Genomic DNA, 20,505 nt, shown 5'->3' with positions numbered 1-20,505 from the left:
TGAAGAACAGAATAGAAATATTTTTGTATTTTTGAAAAAAATCTTTCGAAAATAAAAAGTAAAAAGCTTAAAGCATAAAGTAAAATTACCTAATCTAAGCAACAAGATGAACCATCAGTTGTCCAAACTCGAACAATCCCCGGCAACGGCGCCAAAAACTTGGTGCACGAAATTGTGATCATCAATGGTGCCAACATCTTGGTACGCACAATTGTAATCTCAACTCTTTGTCACAACTCCGCACAACTAACCAGCAAGTGCACTGGGTCGTCCAAGTAATAAACCTTACGTGAGTAAGGGTCAATCCCACGGAGATTGTCGGCTTAAAGCAAGCTATGGTCACCTTGTAAATCTCAGTTAGGCGGATTCAAATGGTTATGGAGAATTGATAATTAAAAGATGAATAAAACATAAAATAAAGATAGAGATACTTATGTAATTCATTGGTGAGAATTTCAGATAAGCGTATGAAGATGCTTTGTTCCTTCTGAACCTCTGCTTTCTTACTGCCTTCTTCCAATCATTCATACTCCTTTCCATGGCAAGCTTATGTTGGGTTTCAACGTTGTCAATGGCTACCTCCCGTCCTCTCAGTGAAAATGGTCCAAATGCGCTGTCACCGCACGACTAATCAGCTGTTGGTTATCGATCATGTTGGAATAGGATCCATTGATCCTTTTGCGTCTGTCACTACGCCCAACAATCACGAGTTTGAAGCTCGTCACAGTCATCCCTTCCCAGATCCTACTCGGAATACCACAGACAAGGTTTAGACTTTCCGGATCTTAGGAATGCTGCCAATTGATTCTAGCCTATACCACGAAGACTCTGATCTCATGGAATGGAAGGCTCGGTTGTCAGGCAAGGCAACCATGCATCATGAATCAAGAGGCTAAGATATACGCACTCAAGCTATTGCAAGTAGAACAGAGGTGGTTGTCAAGCACGTGTTCATAGGTGAGAATGATGATGAGTGTCACGGATCATCACATCCTTAAGGTTGAAGAACGAGTGTATATCTTAGAGAAGAAGTAGGCGTGAATTGAATAGAAAAACAATAGTACTTTGCATTAATTCATGAGGAACAGAATGAGTAAAAGGTCCTATTTGTAGAAAACTAGTAACCTAGGGTTTACAGAAATGAGTAAATGATGCAGAATCCACTTCCGGGCCCACTTGGTGTGTGCTTGGGCTGAGCATTGAAGCTTTCACGTGTAGAGACTTTTCTTAGAGTTAAACGCCAGCTTTTGTGCCAGTTTGGGCGTTTAATGCCAGCTTTTATGCCAGTTCTGGCGTTTTGACGCCAGAATTTCTATGCTGACTTGGAACGCCGGTTTGGGCCATCAAATCTTGGGCAAATTATGGACTATTATATATTGATGGAAAGCCCAGGATGTCTACTTTCCAACGCAATTGAGAGCGCGCCAATTGAACTTCTGTAGCTCCATAAAATCTACTTCGAATGTAGGGAGGTCAGAATCCAGCAGCATCTGCAGTCCTTTTCAGCCTCTGAATCAGATTTTTGCTCAGGTCCCTCAATTTCAGCCAAAAATTACCTGAAATCACAGAAAAAATACACAAACTCATAGTAAAGTCCAGAAATGTGATTTTCATTTAAAAAATAATAAAAACATAATAAAAACTAACTAAAACATACTAAAAACATACTAAAAACAATGCCAAAATGCGTATAAATTATCCACTCATCAATTGTCTGTGAAGACAACTCTCATACCAGGTGAAAGGCCTTCAGTAGGGATCTTCTTGTCCCTCCAGCCTTTAGGTACTTTCTTCTTCGCACCTTTGTTCTCAGTGCTTGATAATAGCTGCCCAATACCAAACTTAGAATTGGTGTTCGGGGGCTCTATATAACTTTGCACTGAGAGAGAAGGTTGAAGCACTTCATGTTCATGAATGGTGCTTCGTTCAGCTGAGGTAGAATGAGGTTTATGAACCTTGAATACAAGACAGTCCTCATTTAATTTCAGGACTAGTTCTCCTTGTTTACATCAATCACAGCCTTGGCTGTAGCTAGGAAGGGTCTTCCAAGGATGATGGATTCATCCTCTTCCTCTCCAGTATCCAGAATTATGAAGTTAGTAGGGATGTAAAGGTCTTCAACTTTTACTAAGACATCCTCTACTAGTCCATAAGCCTTTTTCATGGGCTTGTCTGCCATTTCTAAAGAGATTCTTGCATTTTGTACCTCAACGATTCCCAGCCTCTCCATTATAGAGAGAGGCATGAGGTTTATGCTTGACCCTAGGTCACACAGAGCCTTATCAAAGGTCATTGTACCTATGGTGCAAGGGATTAAAAAGCGTACAGGATCTGGCTTCTTCTGAGGTAACTTATGCTGAACCAAGGCATTGAGATCTTTGGTTAGCACTGGAGGTTCTTCCTCTAATAGCTCTGTGCCAAATAATTTGGCATTCAGCTTCATTAGAATTCCTAGGTACCGAGCAACTATCTCTTCCCTGATTTCCTCATTCTCATCAGAAGAGGAGTACTCTACAGATTCTATGATCTTCAACCAAGCATTCAAGGGAACTTCAATGGGTTCCTCATGAACCTTGTGTTCTATCAGTTCTTCAATAGGGAAGTTCTCAGTGGGCTGAGGGTTTCCAACTATCCCTATTGTGGCGTTCAACGCTAGAACTTGTGTTTCTTTGGGCGTTGAACGCCCAACTTGAATACCTTTACTGGCGTTCAACGCCAGTTGTTTTGCCTTTGTGGGTGTTAAACGCCCAATAAGGACCTCCTTACTGGCGTTCAATGCCAGAATTAGGGGATCATTGGGCGTTGAACATGCAGCTACTGCCCCATAGTTGGCATTCAATTCTAGCTTCTCTGCCACTTTGGGCGTTGGACGCCCAGTAGGGACTTCCTTACTGGCGTTCAACGCCATCTTAGGTGCCAATTTGAGAGTTGAATACCCAGTAAGGTCTTTCTTACTGGTGTTCAATACCAACTCATCCTCTTTAGATTCGGCCTCAGCCTCTGTGGTGATGGCTTTGTACTCTTCTCTTAGGTTTACTTCAGTGTTACTAGGAAGAGTGTTAGGAGGAGTTTTAGGGATTCTCTTGCTCAACTGACCAACTTGTACCTCTAAATTTTTGATGGAGGATCTTGTTTTAGTTATGAAACTATGAGTGGTCTTAAAGAGGTTGGAGACTATTATGACTAGCTCAGAAAGGCTCTGCCTAGGAGTTTCCAAATGTTCCTAAGAAGATGGGAATTGTGGTCTGTTGTTGAACCTATTCTGGGTTCTTCCACCTTGATTATGGTTGAAGCCTTGCTGAGGCTTCTTTTGATCCTTCCATGAAAGGTTAGGAGGATTTCTCCATGATGGATTGTAGGTGTTTGATGAGCGGTATATACTTTTTGGAATCACTTTCATATAGTTTTTAGTAGCTTTTATTCAGTTTTTATTGAGTTTTTATAGATTTTAGTGTTAAATTCACATTTTTGGATTCTTCTAAGAGTTTTTGTGTTTTTGGAAAATTTCAGGTATTTTCTGGCTGAAATTGGGGAGCATGAGCAGAAGTCTGATTCAGAGACAGAGAAAGCACTGCAGATGCTGTCTAAATCTGACCTGCCTTCCTTTAGAAGAGCTTTTCTAGAGCTATAGAAGTCCAAATGGAGCTATCTTACTGGCTATGGAAAGCTGACTTCCAGAGCTTTCCAGAAATATATAATAGTCCATACTTCTTTTCGAATTAGAAAGCCCAAAACTGGTGTTTAACGCCAGCTACCTGCCCCCTTCCAGGCATCTAGCGCCCAAAAGAGCAGAGACAAATGTACAAACGCCCAAAGAGGACCCCTAGCTGGCGTTCCACGCCCCAGAGACCTCATAGCACGTGGATCTCATCAAAGCTCAGCCCAAACACTCACCAAGTGGACCCCAGAAGTGGATTTTAGCACTAAATAGACTATTTTACCCTTACTAGTCATCTGTTTAGTATTTAAAGTTATTTTTACATGATTAATCAGAATAATATAGAGAACATCAGACCTTTTACACTATTTTTCGAGTTTTGCATGAGTTTCTAAACCTCCTAGGTTGATGGGAGGAGCCCTGCTGAGTCCTATAAATTACTAAAAGTATTACTATTTCTTCTCTGATCCGTGTTTGATCTGTTTCTAAGATGCATAATCCGAACTTCATCGTGGTGGATAGGATGATCTAACCAATTAGCTCTGTTCATCACATTAAGATGAACATGCCTGACAAACAACCGCGTCTACTTGGGTTCGTGTGAATACATGACTGGAAAGCACGAGGCAACAGCTATGTTTATGCATCTCTCAGACGATTAATCCACGACTTCGTTGGGAACTTCTCGAGACACCAGTTCAGCTAATTTTCGGGGAGATTAGGGTCTCCGTGGTATAGGCTAGAATCCTAAGAAGCAGCATCCTCTGATCCAGAAGATTCGACCTTGTCTGTGGCATTTTGAGTAGGATCGCCAAGAGAATAACTTGCTACGCGCTTCACCCTTCGTCGGATTGGATGACCACGGCCAATGGCATTCAATCTGTAGCAGAGGAGATGAATGACCACGACTAATGGCGTTGATCACATACAACCTGCCATAGAATAAGATCATTCACAAGCAGAGAAGATAGTGCTACCAGAATTAATTCAGAAAGACAAAGCAACTCCAACTCTCAACTCTATTCCTATCAGTATTTTCTACCTCTTTTCTTTATTCAGCAATAAATAGTTTCTCTTGATGAATGAAAACCAACAACCTTCTGATTCCTCCTGACTAAGACCTACAAGAAAACCATAGCTTGCTTCAAACCACAATCCTCGTGGTATCTACCTTATGGGTGGAAATTGGATTCCACACCAAAACTCACTAGCAAGTGTACCGGGTCGCATCAAGTAGTAATTACTCACAAGAGTGAGGTCGATCCCACAGGGATTGATGGATTGAGCAATTCTAGTTAGGTGATGAATTTAGTTAAGCAAATAGTTGATGATTTGAGTGAATTGTGATTAACAGAAGCTAAACTGCAAGTAAATAAAAGGAAGAGGGGAGATTGACAGAAAAATAAAGTGCAGAAGAGTAAATTGCATGAAATAAAGTGCAAGAAAGTAAAAGAGCTGAAACTTAAGGTGCAAGTAATGTAAATAACTGAAACTTAGATTGCAAGAAATGTAAATAGCTGAAGCTTAAAGTGCAAGAAAACTAAATTACTGAATCTAAATTGCTGAGAAACTTAAATTGGTTGAAGATTAAAGGGATTTGGGAGCTGGGATTCAGAATTTAATAACAAAATGCAAAATGTAATCATTCAGAGAAGTAGAAGATGAAATGAGTTGCAGAAGATCTAAACAGAAATGGAAAATTGCTTGAAGAAGCAAAACAGAAAGAAAACTTAGCCTAATTATGAAATCTGGAAAGAAATTTTAGATCTGAGAGAAGCAATGAAATCAAGAAGCATATCTAGATCTCAATTACTCCCTTGATCAAACAGAAAAGAAAATGCGGAAGAAATGAAAATAAAAGCAGCAAATGAAATTAGATCCAATTCCTTAATTCTCAGAGTTATGCAGAAGAAGAACAAAGATGAATTTCAGATCAAGAATTGAAACAGAATTTTTTCAATCTCAATCCAAAATTAAAAACAGAAAGTAGAAGTTGCCGAAGCAAGAACAATCAAAAAGAAAACTCAGATCTCAATCCCAATTCCCCAAATTCAAAAAGGAAAGCTAAAGTGAAAACTAAAATTCAGCTAAAAGGTAAAATGTAAAAGTCAGCAAAAAGGTCCTCTACAAATCAAATGAACTCCTATTTATACACTTTCTAATTTTGGTTTTTAGGACTTGGAGTGGACTTTTCAAATTGGTGAAGAAGTGGATCCAAGATGGCTTTTGATTGAAAATTAGACCAAGGGCCACCCCCAGTGGAGCGCTCAGTGAAGTAAGAAAACGTAGCGCTCCCTTGCTTAGTGTAAAGCCTTCGAACCAAGCCTTGTGCCAAAGTATGCATGGCGCTCAGTTGGGTGAAGCAACGTAGCGCCCCTTGCTTGCCTTGGTCTCCCTTTTCGAGCCTTGGCTATTTCATTTTGGAGCAATTCCTCATGCCAAAGTAGCGCTTGATGACAAGTCATCTTAGCCTAGTTTCACTAGCCTTTTTCTTTTGTTTTCAACTGAATTATGCACTTTCTTGAGCCATAAGCAAGCCAATTGGGTAGATTTTCATGTTTCCTTTGATTTAATCAACCATGTATGAATTAATGCAATTTCATGAGGTTTTATGCTATAATTGTCACATATTATGAAAGAATGAATATCTCATGATTTTGAGCATAACTTTGATGTGTTTGGTTGATTAATGATAGGTGAAGAAAGCTTGGAGAAAGGTTGAAGCAAGAAGGAATGGCTAGGAGGAAGAGAGGACAAAAAGTTTAAGCAAAAGTTTGCCTCAAACTTTAGCTCAAACTTTTGGATTAATTGAAAATGAACCAGGGAGCAAAAAGCTGGACCAAAAGTTAGCCTCAAACTTTTGTGCAAACTTTTGGGCAAAAAGCTGGAGCAAAAGTTAGCCTCAAACTTTTTGGCTAACTTTTGGGCAAAAAGCTGGAGCAAGAGTTAGCCTCAAACTTTTTGGCTAACTGTTGGCATCACAAATTAACACCCTGGAGAGCAAAAGTTTGCGCCAACGTTAGCCCCTAACTTTTTGGCTAACGTTGGCGCATGAAAAACACACCCTGGAGAGCAAAAGTTTGCGCCAACGTTAGCCTCTAACTTTTTGGCTAACGTTGGTGCCATGAGTATGCAAGGGGAGGCCAACGTTGGAGCAAAAGTTTGACCCCTAACTTTTGCCCCAACGTTGGTATCAACAAAGAAGGGTGGCTGATGTGAAAAGTTGGAGTAAAAGTTAGCCTCAAACTTTTACTCAAACTTTTATTCAAGCTTTCATGATTCTAAACCCGGTTCAATTCGGTTCTTCTCCAAACTCCAAGAGCAATCAACCAAGGCCTCTATCAACCCAATTCCATCAAGAGCAAAGGCCCAATTGAAGGCTTGAAGACCATTTGAAGAAAGTGTATAAATAGCATAGGATTTAAGTTTTTAGGAGAGCTTCCCTTTTTAGTTTTCATATAGAGCTTTCTTTTCTGGTTTGATTGGGAATTCACTTTTACATTCTAGCATTGTTGTTTTAATTCAAGAGAATTGAGGAGGAGAATTGATCTCTCTTCTTCCTTGTTCTTGCCCAACACTCTTTAATTTTCTTGCTTCGGATCTTGGGTGGAGAATTGAAGAACTTCTGTTTCAATCTCACCTTGGGATCTTGTTTAATTCTCTGCTTAATTAAATTTCAGTTTTGGATAATTTCTTCTTCATCTACTTTCTTTGCAATTTACATTTCCTTTGCAATTGTTCTTGTTGGATCTAGGAAGGCATTGAGATCTAGACTTGGTTTTCTAGTCTCTTGGGTCCTGAGATTTGGATTTTCCATTTCCCATTCTCTGTTTACTGCTTTCAAGCTCATTTACAATTCTGTTTTAAGATCTGGTTCAATTCAAGTCATCCTTTACTTCTCTGCTTGTTACAATTTTACTTTTCCTTGTTTAATTTCTGCAAATCCAATTCCCAATTCCCTTTACAATTCAAGCCATTTACATTTCTTGCACTTTAAGATTCTGCAATTTACATTTCTTGCGTTCTAAGTTTCTGCCATTTAATTTCTTGTTCTTTAAGATTCAGCACTTTAAATTTCAGTTCTCTTTAAATTTCATGCCAATTCCCCATTCCCTTTACTTTCCATGCGATTTAAATTCTGCAATTCACAAATCTCTCAACCAAATCTTGATTCGCTTGACTAAATCAACCACTAAACTAAAATTGCTCAATCCTTCAATCCCTGTGGGATCTACCTCACTCCCGTGAGTTATTATTACTTGATGCGACCCGGTGCACTTGCCGGTTAGATTTGGGTGTTTTGGAGAAATTCGTTTCTTCCACAAAAATATCCCATCAAGTTTTTGGCACCGTTGTCGGGGATTGATTAGATTGACAATGATTAAGTGAGGTGGTGATCTAGATCTAGCATTTTTATTTCCTGTTTCTTTAATTTTTGACTAACCCACTAACTGTTTGAATTTTTTCCTGAGATAACTGAAACTTCGCTTTAGCAACAAAGTGAAATTTTCCTGGAAATTTCTGGCTCTATGCAATGCTCTTGCTTACACAAGAGAAGCAATTTCTGCCACTAATCTCCCAAGTCCATCAACTGTTTAATATTTTGTGCCAGCTAACCTTCTGAATCACATTATGAGCTTGAAAATATTCAATCATCACTTGAATTGTTTGTGACTGTGCAAATCATGGAGGGGAACTCAACAAATTCTAGCAATCATGAGAGTAATATCCCTACCTTGGTTGATAATGTAACCCATAGTTCGAAGCAACTATCCATAGCCATGAACGATGTTGCCCAATGGTTTGAAGCTTTTCCACAAGGAAACATTATCGGATGGGAAGAACTGATGAGTGAACTCCTAGTCAAGTTAAACCCATCACAGAGAGTTGTTAAGCCAGAGGCAGAAGTACATCCATTCACACAAGAGAAAGAAATTGAAGGTGCTCGTGCAGTCATAAGCCAAAACAAGCAGATGCATCAGCAGACTCTACAACAACTAGACATGATGGCCAGAAAAATCACTGAGTTGAGACATGCTGTAGTACATACATACAACCTGACTCAAAGCTCATATGGGTGTAACCAAGCTGAACAAAGTTTTGGGATCATTAACCATGAGCAACTACAATCTCCAAGCAATCACTCTAGCGTGCTCCAACACAGGCTTCAGAATGATGTGTACAATCCACCTTGGAGAACTCATTCTAATGGGAGGGGGGTTGAGAACCAAAACCAAAGACCAAGGGACTTCAACTGCAACAATCCCAGCTTCAAAAATCAACATAAAACACACCCCCACAACAACAATCACACACACTTCCAACCCCGTCCTACCTCACCATTCGCCCAAAATGACCTTCATCGACCACCACAATTGACACAGCCACAACCACTTCCAACCTTTCAAAGAATCTATATTCTAGAAATGCTGATGGAGAGGTTCATGAAAATTCAAGAAATGATGGCAATAGAGCAGGAAGAAATAAAGAAACATCAAGAGATGATAAGCAAGAACCAAGAGGTCTCACTCAGAAGACTTGAAAGGCAGATGGAACAACTGGTTCAAAACCTTGCTGAATTGGGTGAGAAGAAGGGGACTTTGAACCCAAAGAGCCATGAAAAGGATGCTGGATTGAAAGAGAAGGGAGTCATGGAGGAAAGTAAGAAGGCTATGGAAAGAGAAACAGAGGGAAGGAAGCCCATAGCAAGAGGAGGAAACCTAAGGCAACAGAAGCCTCAACTTCCATGAGCACAGAATGAAGGATGTCAAGCTAGTGACAATAAAGAAGCGCTTTGTTGGGAGGCAACCCAACCTGAGGTAGTTTTCTTTTCATAGCTATTTTAATAAAAAGGTTAATTAGTTTTATCTATATAGCTTCAAGCAGTTAGATAAACTAGTCAACTATTTTGCTATTCTTTAGTTTTCAGTTTTGTCACTTTTGAAACAGAAAAAAGAGTTTTACACATGGTTAATCTGATGCATGAGAACCATTGGCAAGGTACTAAGTTTGGTGTTCCCACACCAAAGTAAGTTCAAAGGCCCAAAAATAACTCATGCATGCTAACCATTTTTCAAGTGCTTGGGAACAAGCAACTTTCAACATCATTGCAGAGCATCATACAAGCTTTTGGGAGGATTAAGCATCATCAACAAAAAAAAAATGAAAGAGGAATATGTGGATCAGTGATGATGATGATGAGGAGTAAAGCAAGCGAACTCTAAAAGGTTGTATTGTTAAGTGATTATCTTACATCAAACACTGCTACGATTGAGAGTGGTTTAGTTTCCCTGATTATCTGTCTGCATAGCATAGTTTTTCTGTAATTCAATAAGCAAGATGCTTGATCATTCACAACATTTTTCTCTTCAAAACTTGTTTGCACTCAATGTTCAAAAATGCATCACATGAAAGTTCTTTGAAAAGAAGAATTGAGGAATTAAACAATTTTGAGGCAAGCAAAAGATTAGGAGAAGTGGTGGTTCTAGTTGTATGATTATGTATTGAGGTTGCATGCTTGTGAAAACTTGCATGGGAGCTCATAGGCAGGACATGAAGTTCAAAGAAGTATTGTGGAGATTCTCAAAAATTTATTGATCCAAGAAGCAGCAAACAAAACAAAAGAAAGAAAAGAAAATACAAAAACAAAAAGAACATGGCCCAAGGCTCTGAGCATCAATTACTAGGCAGAAAAGAAAGAAGAAACAAAACTCAAAGAGTTGTTAGCCTAGTAAATGCTTGTGGTTGAGTTGTGTCAAGGAAAGAGGCTTGAGCAAGTAAATCCTTAGGGGTGCTTTAACACCTAATACCTTAAAACCAACTGGTTTAGGAGTATTGATTGAAAGCTTATCTAAAGAGCCGCTTTGAGACATGACACTTAGAGTCGAGGCCAAAGCACAGAAACTATAAGATGCTTCAAGGTGACTACATATAAAGAGATCTCCATGATACTATTTGGATGAAAATCCTAAGACCTAAGACTCCCAATATGTGAGGACTAGTAAGCACTGAAGCCCTTGCATGAGCATATGATTTAGAATTTACCCCACTGTTACTTGATCACTTCACTCACAGGACCTGACAAGTTGTTCTTCAATCCATCTTAAATGAAAGAACCATTGAGCATAATTCATTTCTTGCTTGGGGACAAGCAAGCTTTAAGTTTGGTGTTGTGATGACAAGTCATCTTAGCCTAGTTTTACTAGCCTTTTTCTTTTGTTTTCAACTGAATTATGCACTTTCTTGAGCCATAAGCAAGCCAATTGGGTAGATTTTCATGTTTCCTTTGATTTAATCAACCATGTATGAATTAATGCAATTTCATGAGGTTTTATGCTATAATTGTCACATATTATGAAAAAATGAATATCTCATGATTTTGAGCATAGCTTTGATGTGTTTGGTTGATTAATGATAGGTGAAGAAAGCTTGGAGAAAGGTTAAAGCAAGAAGGAATGGCTAGGAGGAAGAGAGGACAAAAAGTTTGAGCAAAAGTTTGCCTCAAACTTTAGCTCAAACTTTTGGATTAATTGAAAATGAACCAGGGAGCAAAAAGCTGGACCAAAAGTTAGCCTCAAACTTTTGTGCAAACTTTTGGGCAAAAAGCTGGAGCAAAAGTTAGCCTCAAATTTTTTGGCTAACTTTTGGGCAAAAAGCTGGAGCAAAAGTTAGCCTCAAACTTTTTGGCTAACTTTTGGCATCACAAATCAACACCCTGGAGAGCAAAAGTTTGCGCCAACGTTAGCCCCTAACTTTTTGGCTAACGTTGGCGCATAAAAAATACACCCTGGAGAGCAAAAGTTTGCGCCAACGTTAGACTCTAACTTTTTGGCTAACATTGGCGCCATGAGTATGCAAGGGGAGGCCAACGTTGGAGCAAAAGTTTGACCCCTAACTTTTGCCCCAACGTTGGTATCAGCAAAGAAGGGTGGCTGATGTGAAAAGTTGGAGTAAAAGTTAGCCTCAAACGTTTACTCAAACTTTTACAAGCTTTCATGATTCCAAACCCGGTTCAATTCGGTTCTTCTCCAAACTCCAAGAGCAATCAACCAAGGCCTCTATCAACCCAATTCCATCAAGAACAAAGGCCCAATTGAAGGATTGAAGACCATTTGAAGAAAGTGTATAAATAGCATAGGATTTAAGTTTTTAGGAGAGCTTCCCTTTTTAGTTTTCATATAGAGCTTTCTTTTTTGGTTTGATTGGGAATTCACTTTTACATTCTAGCATTGTTGTTTTAATTCAAGGGAATTGGGGAGGAGAATTGATCTCTCTTCTTCCTTGTTCTTGCCCTGCACTCTTTAATTTTCTTGCTTCGGATCTTGGGTGGAGAATTGAAGAACTTCTGTTTCAATCTCACCTTGGGATCTTGTTTAATTCTCTGCTTAATTAAATTTCAGTTTCGGATAATTGCTTCTTCATCTACTTTCTTTGCAATTTACATTTCCTTTGCAATTGTTCTTGTTGGATCTAGGAAGGCATTGAGATCTAGACTTGGTTTTCTAGTCTCTTGGGTCCTGAGATCTGGATTTCCCATTTCCCATTCTCTGTTTACTGCTTTCAAGCTCATTTACAATTCTGTTTTAAGATCCGGTTCAATTCAAGTCATCCTTTACTTCTCTGCTTGTTACAATTTTACTTTTCCTTGTTTAATTTCTGCAAATCCAATTCCCAATTCCCTTTACAATTCAAGCCATTTACATTTCTTGCACTTTAAGATTCTGCAATTTACATTTCTTGCGTTCTAAGTTTCTGCCATTTAATTTCTTGTTTTTTAAGATTCAGCACTTTAAATTTTAGTTCTCTTTAAATTTCATGCCAATTCCCTATTCCCTTTACTTTCCATGCGATTTAAATTCTGCAATTCACAAATCTCTCAACCAAATCTTGATTCGCTTGACTAAATCAACCACTAAACTAAAATTGCTCAATCCTTCAATCCCTGTGGGATCGACCTCACTCCCGTGAGTTATTATTACTTGATGCGACCCAGTACACTTGCCGGTTAGATTTGGGTGTTTTGGAGAAATTCGTTTCTTCCACAAAAATATCCCATCAGCGCTCAGTGAGGGGTTTCAATATAGCGCCCTTTCTATGCATTGCGTGCCCCTCTTCGAGCCCTGGCTGTCCCATTTATGAGTGTCGCACCTTGTTTTCCTTTTGATGGGCCACGATAAAGTGAAATGAGTTAACGGAGCACTCTTGGTTTTGAGCGCTGGTGCCTTGTTAATTTGGTATCCCTTGAGCACTCAGTTTGTAAACACAACGTAGCGCCCTTGCCTTTCTTTTGGCTGCTTCTTTACTGGCGCTTAATTAGAGAGCGCTGCGCTCAATTAGAGAGCGCTATGCTTGGCCTTGGTTGAGTGCCACGCTTTTATATCATGGGTCACGCTTTTCAAAGCATGGCCTAAGGTCCAAAGCGTGCTCTAAGATTCCTTTTTCCTTTTTTTTCATCATTTCTTCACCTACAAGTAATCAAAACAACCAATCAAAGCATCACCAAATTTACAAGATCTCTGCATTAATCATAAAATCAACTAATTCTAGCATGAATCCTATGATTTTGTGTCAAATAAATGATGGTTGATTGAATTGACATAACCATGCAAATCCACTCCAAATCACTTACTTATTATGCAAGAAAGTGCATAAAACCTAATGAAACAAGTGAAAAATGCTTGAAAGGCTAGCATAAGATGACTTGTTGATGCCAAGGCATCTTAGGCTAGTTTCACTAGCATTTTTCTGTTAGTTTTAGTTGTTTTATGCATTTTCTTGAGCTTAAAGTAACCAAAAATGGTTAAATGAAGAACAAAGCAATGAACCATCCAAACAGTATGATTTTAATGCAAATTCCATGAGTTTTAGTTATATTACTTGAATGCTATGAATGGAAGATTTCTCATGAAATTTTGCAAGACTTTGATGCAATTGTTTGGATGATTTCAGGTAAGAAGAGGCTAAGCAAGGAAGCAACAAAATCAATAAAGGAAGCTTGAATATCATATGTGGAGTTTAAGTTCCAGTTTAAGCCTAAACTGGAGCTTAAACGCCAGAATCAGGAAGGCTAAGAAATGCTGGAATTGAAGTTTAACCTCCAGTTTAACCTTAAACTGGAGGTTAAACGCCAGAATGAAAGACTCACCAAAGAAGCATTTCCACGTTTAACCTCCAGTTTAACCTTAAACTGAAGGTTAAACGCCAGAATGAGAATGCCACTCAGGAAAGAGTTCCACGTTTAACCTCCAGTTTAACCTTAAACTGGAGGTTAAACGCCAAAATGGGAAAAGCACCAGGGAGCCATTTCCACGTTTAAGCTCCAGTTTGACCTCAAACTGGAGCTTAAACGTGTTCGACCAAGTTTTCTCCTCCAGGGTTGCTCTCTCCATTTCCACGTTTAAGCTCCAGTTTGACCTCAAACTGGAGCTTAAACGTGTTCGACACCTCCAGGGCTACCATTCTAAGCTTCCACGTTTAACCTCCAGTTTAACCTTAAACTGGAGGTTAAACGTGTTCGACCTCCAGGATGCCTCCTTCCATTTCCACGTTTAACCTCCAGTTTAACCTTAAACTGGAGGTTAAACGTGTTCGACCTCCAGGGCTGCCCTTCCTATATCCACGTTTAAGCTTCAGTTTAACCTTAAACTGAAGCTTAAACGTGTTCGACTACATGACTCTCCAGGGCTGCCTTCTTCCATTTCCACGTTTAAGCTTCAGTTTAACCTTAAACTGAAGCTTAAACGTGCTTCTACAAAAGGCCTCACTGGAAGTGTCTGGCGTTTAAGCTGCAGTTTAAGCTTAAACTGCAACTTAAACGCCACTCTTGGAAAAGGTTTCTGGGCCAAAAATATTGCGGTTTAAGTTAGTCTTTGAGCACAAACATTAACTTAAACTTACTCTGGTATGAAACCCAATTGAATATCATGGTTTATGGGATTGGGCCTGAAGGATTGATGAGTTTGAAATTTCAATTTATTGAGTCATGTGTCATCATTTGATTATCACTAAGTTAGCTCAATGAATGTTACAGAATTTGGATCAACAGCCTCATCAAGATTATGGATCATAAACCCAAGGCAAAAGGAAAGCAGGGAGAGGCCTCAAAGCCCAAGAAACACAACAGAAGCTCAATATAGAAAGTGTATAAATAGGATAGAATTTAAGTGAAGACGGGGGGGACTTTTGGAACTTTTACCTTTTCATTTTTAGCTAGTTTTCATATCTTTGTAGTTGAATTCAGAGCTATGACTCACTAAACCCCTTTCATTGGGTTAGGGAGCTCTATTGTAATTCAATGAATCAATAATAGTTTATCTTCTTCTTCAATCTTTTCTCTTGAATTTTGTTAGAAAGCTTCTCGTTCTAATTCCATTGGGTAGTTGTCTTGGGAAAGAAACTACCCATAATTGGAATCCTTCGGAACCTTGGGAAAGGAATGGAGGATTCATGCTAGAGAAGCTTTCTCACAGTGAATTGGATTGGGGTTTGGATGGATATTGTGACATGTAATCCTACCAAATTGTGGTTCATGAAACTGTGTGGTATAATCAGTGATCGAGCATCATCTCTTCTTATGAACATTTAAACCAAGGGATTGGGAATTTGTTTGTTTTTAGAGAGAATTGGTGAGCCAAGGGATTGGGATCCAATCATATAAGATTGCCAAGCAAAAGTTAATGAACGCATTGGTTGAGGAAGAGATATACATGTTTTGATTCGGAGATCTCAATATCTCCTAACACCCAATGAATTCCCCATTTCTGATTTCCAATTTCTCTTTACATTCTGCAACTCAATTCTTGCAATCACCCCCATTCCCTTTTAATTTCAGCAATTTACATTCTGCTCTTTAATTCATGCAATTTAAGATTCCGCCATTTCAATTTCTTGTCATTTACTTTTCCCGCCAATTTTACATTCCGCAATTCTCATCTAAATCTTGAATCCGCTCAACTAGAACACACTTCTAATCTGAATTGCTCACTCAACCAATCCTTGTGGGATTCGACCTCACTCTATTGTGAGTTTTTACTTGACGATAACCGGTGCACTTGCCGGAAGGAATTTTGCCGATCGTGCAATTTCCTAAATCGTAGCATAACAAGTTTATGCGCATCAAGTTTATGGCGCCGTTGCCGGGGATTGGTTTTCGATTGACAATTCTCCAATTGGAAGTTAACTAGATTGAGCATTTTTTTTTGTTTTGATTAATTCAGTACAAGTTACTTGTTGAATTTTAATTTCTGCACTCTGTTACATGCTTTCTTTCTTTATGCCTTTAAATTCAAGCAACTAACTCACTGACTCACTAACTGTTTGAATTAATTCCTCAATTGCTTTAACCATACTCTTCCATTAACCAAGAGTATTTCACTTGTTGTTGCCTGTGCTGTGTTCTTGTATGACAGGTAGGAGAGGAGAGACATCAACTCCTCCATATACCGAACCAGAGAGGACCCTTCATAGACTTAGAAGGGAAGCAAGAGGGAAGAGAGTACTGGGAGAAGAAGAATCTGAAGGAGAATCTGAGGACAATTTTGAGGAAGCTCTAGATCTCAACATGGATAGAGAAGTTCACAACCATGAGAGAGCTGATGGAAACAATGCCATTCCTGAGAGGAGGGTTCTTAGTTCATACATAAACCCAACCTCTGGGAATTGTGGTAGCAGCATTCAGAAACCACCCATTCAGGCCAACAATTTTGAGCTCAAACCACAGCTAATATCACTTGTGGAGAATCATTGTTCATTTGGTGGGAGTGCTAATGAAGATCCCAACCAACATCTCACAAAATTCCTGAGAATTTGTGACACTGTGAAGTCCAATGGAGTCCAGGAAGATGCCTATAAACTGCTTTTGTTCCCATTTTCACTTAGGGACAAAGCAGCTAAGTGGCTGGAATCATTTCCAAGGGGGAGTCTAACAACATGGGATGAGGTGGAAAGCAAGTTTCTGGCACGTTTCTACCCCCCACAAAAGGTCAATAGGCTTCGATCTGAGGTTCAGACTTTTAGACAACAAGATGGTGAAACTCTCTACGAGGCATGGGAGAGATTCAAGGATTTGACAAGGAAATGCCCACCGGACATGTTCCATGACTGGGTGCAATTGCATATTTTCTATGATGGACTCTCTTATGAATCAAGGAAGGCTGTAGACCATTAATCAGGAGGTTCATTGAACAGGAAAAAGACTGTGGAGGAAGCCATTGAAGTGATTGAAACAGTGGCTGAGAATGAGTACTACTATGCATCAGAAAGGCACAACACTAAGGGAGTCATGGAGCTAAACCATGTTGATACAATTCTAGCCCAAAACAAAGTGTTTGCCAAGCAACTAGCAGAGCTTACCAGGCAATTAGAAACAAAGCAAGTGGCTGCAATACACACACAAGATCAAGAGGAAGTAAGCATTGAAGGAGGTGATTGGGAAGAGGCCAACTATGTGGGAAACCAACAAAGGCAATCATATGATCCACATTCCAACACTTACAACCCAGGATGGAAAAATCACCCAAACTTTGGGTGGGGGAACCAACAAACCCAACCACAAAACCACAAACCTTACAACCACAACCAACATAACAATTCCACATACCAAAATTCCAACCAAAGATCATACCAAGCCACACAAAACACTTACTCCCAACCACCATATCATGGCCAAAATAATCAACCTACCCAACCTAATCCGAACCAACAATTTCAAGATCAATTAAACTGGATAGAAGGAATGATGGCAACCATGAGTCAAGACATAACCGAATTGAAAAGCTTCAGGGATGATGTGAGAGCTACCTTAAGGAACCATGGTGAAAAACTCAAGAGGATGGAGTCTCAAGTAGGAGAGTTATCTCAACAGGCCCCCAAATCAACTGCAGTGTTCCCTAGTGACACAGAAAAGAATCCAAAAGGGGAACAAAAGAGAGTGAGATGGGAAGAATGCAAGGCCATCACCATATTGAAGGAAGTCTCAGAAGAAGAAGGAATCAGACCCTCAAAACAGGAGCCAGAAATCTTGAAGGAAGGTATGGAGGAAGCTAAGCAGGAAAGTGAAACTGAGCAAGCCAAGGAACTGCAAAAAGGCATGCTGGAAATATACCAACCAAAAGCACCATTTCCTCAGAGGTTAGGAGGAAGTGAAAAAGGGAGAACCTATTCAAGGTTTTTAGAGACATTTAAGTCTCTCCATGTCAATATTCCCTTTCTTGAGATTCTCCATCAAATGCCTACACACATCAAGTATTTAAAGGAATTGTTGAGCAAGAAAAGAGTTTTGAAGGGAGGACAAACGGTAACAATGAACAAAGAATGCAGTGCTCTCATCAAGAAGGACACAGTCTCTAAGAAAACAGACCCAGGAAGTTTTCGTATTCCTTGCATCATAGGAGAAACAAAAATTGACAGAGGATTCTGTGATCTAGGAGCTAGCATAAATGTGATGCCTCTAACTCTTATGAAGAGGCTACAACTGAATGAGGTGAGATCCACTGATGTAATCATACAACTGGCTGACAAAACTCAGAAGCAAGCTGAAGGGGTAGTTGAGAATGTGCTGGTGAAAGTGGGAAATTATTTTTTCCCCACAGACTTTGTCATTTTGGACATGGAGGAAAGCTACCTACACCCCATCATTCTGGGGAGGCCATTTCTAGCCACTGCTAGAGCACTCATAGATGTAGAACAAGGAGAGCTAATTTTGAGAATACATGATGAACAGCTCATTTTCAATGTTTTCAAACCTGCATCTGAGCCTGAACCAGAACATGAAAAACCTAAGGATGAGAGTAGCCATCTGTGCTTGGAGGAAAGCAATCCGGCAGCTGAAACTCTGAAACAGCCCTTGGAAAGCAAACAAGAATTGCAAGAGTTAAAGCCACAAGAATCAATAGAAACAGACCAGAAGGATCCTCCCAGCATAAGGGTCAATGAAGAAAGCTTCAAGAGAAAGGGAAGAATTGTAAAGAAATTGCCAAGAGGGTGGAGAAACAAGAAAATTCCCACTGAAGGTTTCTCTCCGGGAGATAAAGTGATATCAAGTCATTATCTGCCAATCCCACCTGGCCTCAAAACAATTCCTTCCCAGCGCCCTCAAGTGTTCACAATCAGGAAAGTTCTTTCTATGGAACATTTAGAGGTCATGAAGGAATCAAGTGGGGACGTTTGCATAGTGAGAGGAGAAGACGTCAAGCACTACAATCCACCCTAACAAGGGACAACCGTCAAGCTAGTGACGTTAAAGAAGCGCTTCATGGGAGGCAACCCATGTTTTTAGTATCCTTAATCTTTAGTGCTTTGCTTTACATCTAATAAAGCATGGTTTCTTATGCATGAACTTGAATCCTCAGGACAACTATTGATAAAGTGCACTAAACTTTGCATGTAAATTACAATTGGTCTCTAAGTTTGGTGTGCCTGAAGGCACTCCCAAATCTTACTCAAATTGGATTCCATCTTTCATTCAAGGTGCACGACCAAACATTAAGTTTGGTGTTCCTTTTGAACACAGTTTATGAAAAGCAAGAAGTTCCTCTGGATTTCAAATTTCATGACAAGTATACCATTCGCATGTTTTAATACTTTGGTTTCAATTACTTAGGGTAGTAACTTTGTTTAGAATCAAAGAGCCAAAGTGACTGTGATTTATTAGAATTATGCACATTCATTAAGGACAACCAAGATGGATTTCATGTCATTAGGAGACTTTACCAAACACTAAGTTTGGTGTCCAATAATAAGTGTGCATATATACAAAAGTCATGGCTATAAGCTCATGAAGTCAATCATTGATTTACATGTGCAAGTACTATTCATCATTCACATGGACCGAAAAATGATAGCAAACTTGTTTGTTTGTGCAGGTACAAAAGAAAAGACAAAAATGGAGGAAAAAGACAAAGGGAGGTACGGTGCTTGGTCAAAAAGAAAATTCACAAGTCTTTGAAACTAACACATGGGAAAAGGAAGTTCTGCAAGAAAAGATAGCTACATGTACAACCTAATGCACCCAGAATACTTCCAAGAAAATGAAAAGCAATTCGTCCTTCTCCCTAATTCATATATTTACCATCAAGCCACCCTTCACAAATCACCCTAACCGTCCATTTTGCACTTACGGGCACTATAAAGAACCACTTGGGGAACGAGTTCAACACCACCAAATCTCCTTCATGCACATTTCCTTCATCATAGCATAAACTATCTCTTGCCGAAAACAACCTCCCCACACTTCCAACAACACTTCTTGCTTCACCTTGTCAACTTTAGCTTGTCACTTACCAAAACTAAAGAACCAATGGCAGCTTCATCTAGCCACAAAAGAAGAAAAGACAAGCAACCAATGGAGGAAAACAGGGAATTCGATGCATGGAGATACAGATCAGTTTTCCATGAGATTCAAGCCGAATGGATGAGACCTAAAACGGTACTAGCTGAGGTTCCCTTTGACCTTGAAAAGGATGAGTTCCCAGGTGTTTGGGAAAAGATCAAAAAGAGGAAGTGGGAGCTCCTGACTAAGCCAATCACTAAAATCAACATTAACCTGGTAAAAGAGTTTTATGCAAATGCAGTAAGGGAGGATCCAACCAAGAAACCCACATACAAAAGCTATGTGAGAGGGGTGGAAGTTGACTTCAGTCCCAAAGCAATCATGAAAACTCTTGGCCTGAAAAACATACATTTCAGCCAAGCAAGTTATGAAGAAAGGATGATAGGAGAACCTGACTATACAACTATTGCTGAAGACCTTTGTGCCATCAGAGCTGAATGGGTGAGAAAAACAAGAGGGGCTCCAAGAGTCTTGAGAAGGGGAGACCTAACACCTGAAGCTAAAGGGTGGTATGCAATAG

At 39.5% G+C, this 20,505-nt stretch overlaps 1 non-coding gene across 1 annotated transcript; it reads right to left on the bottom strand.

Moving 5' to 3' along the window:
* Positions 1-16,643: 16,643 nt before the first annotated feature.
* On the bottom strand, positions 16,644-16,747 carry LOC148574141 (small nucleolar RNA R71). The gene has a single exon (XR_015905728.1). It is a non-coding gene; the product is annotated as a small nucleolar RNA R71 (small nucleolar RNA).
* Positions 16,748-20,505: the final 3,758 nt, after the last annotated feature.

This window comes from Arachis ipaensis, chromosome B2 (genome assembly GCF_059453495.1).
Source record: "Arachis ipaensis isolate K30076 ecotype BB chromosome B2, ASM5945349v1, whole genome shotgun sequence".
NCBI classification, from domain to species: Eukaryota; Viridiplantae; Streptophyta; class Magnoliopsida; order Fabales; family Fabaceae; genus Arachis; species Arachis ipaensis.
The sequence above is the reverse complement of the archived record's forward strand: the minus strand, read 5'-3'. Positions and strand labels throughout refer to the sequence as shown.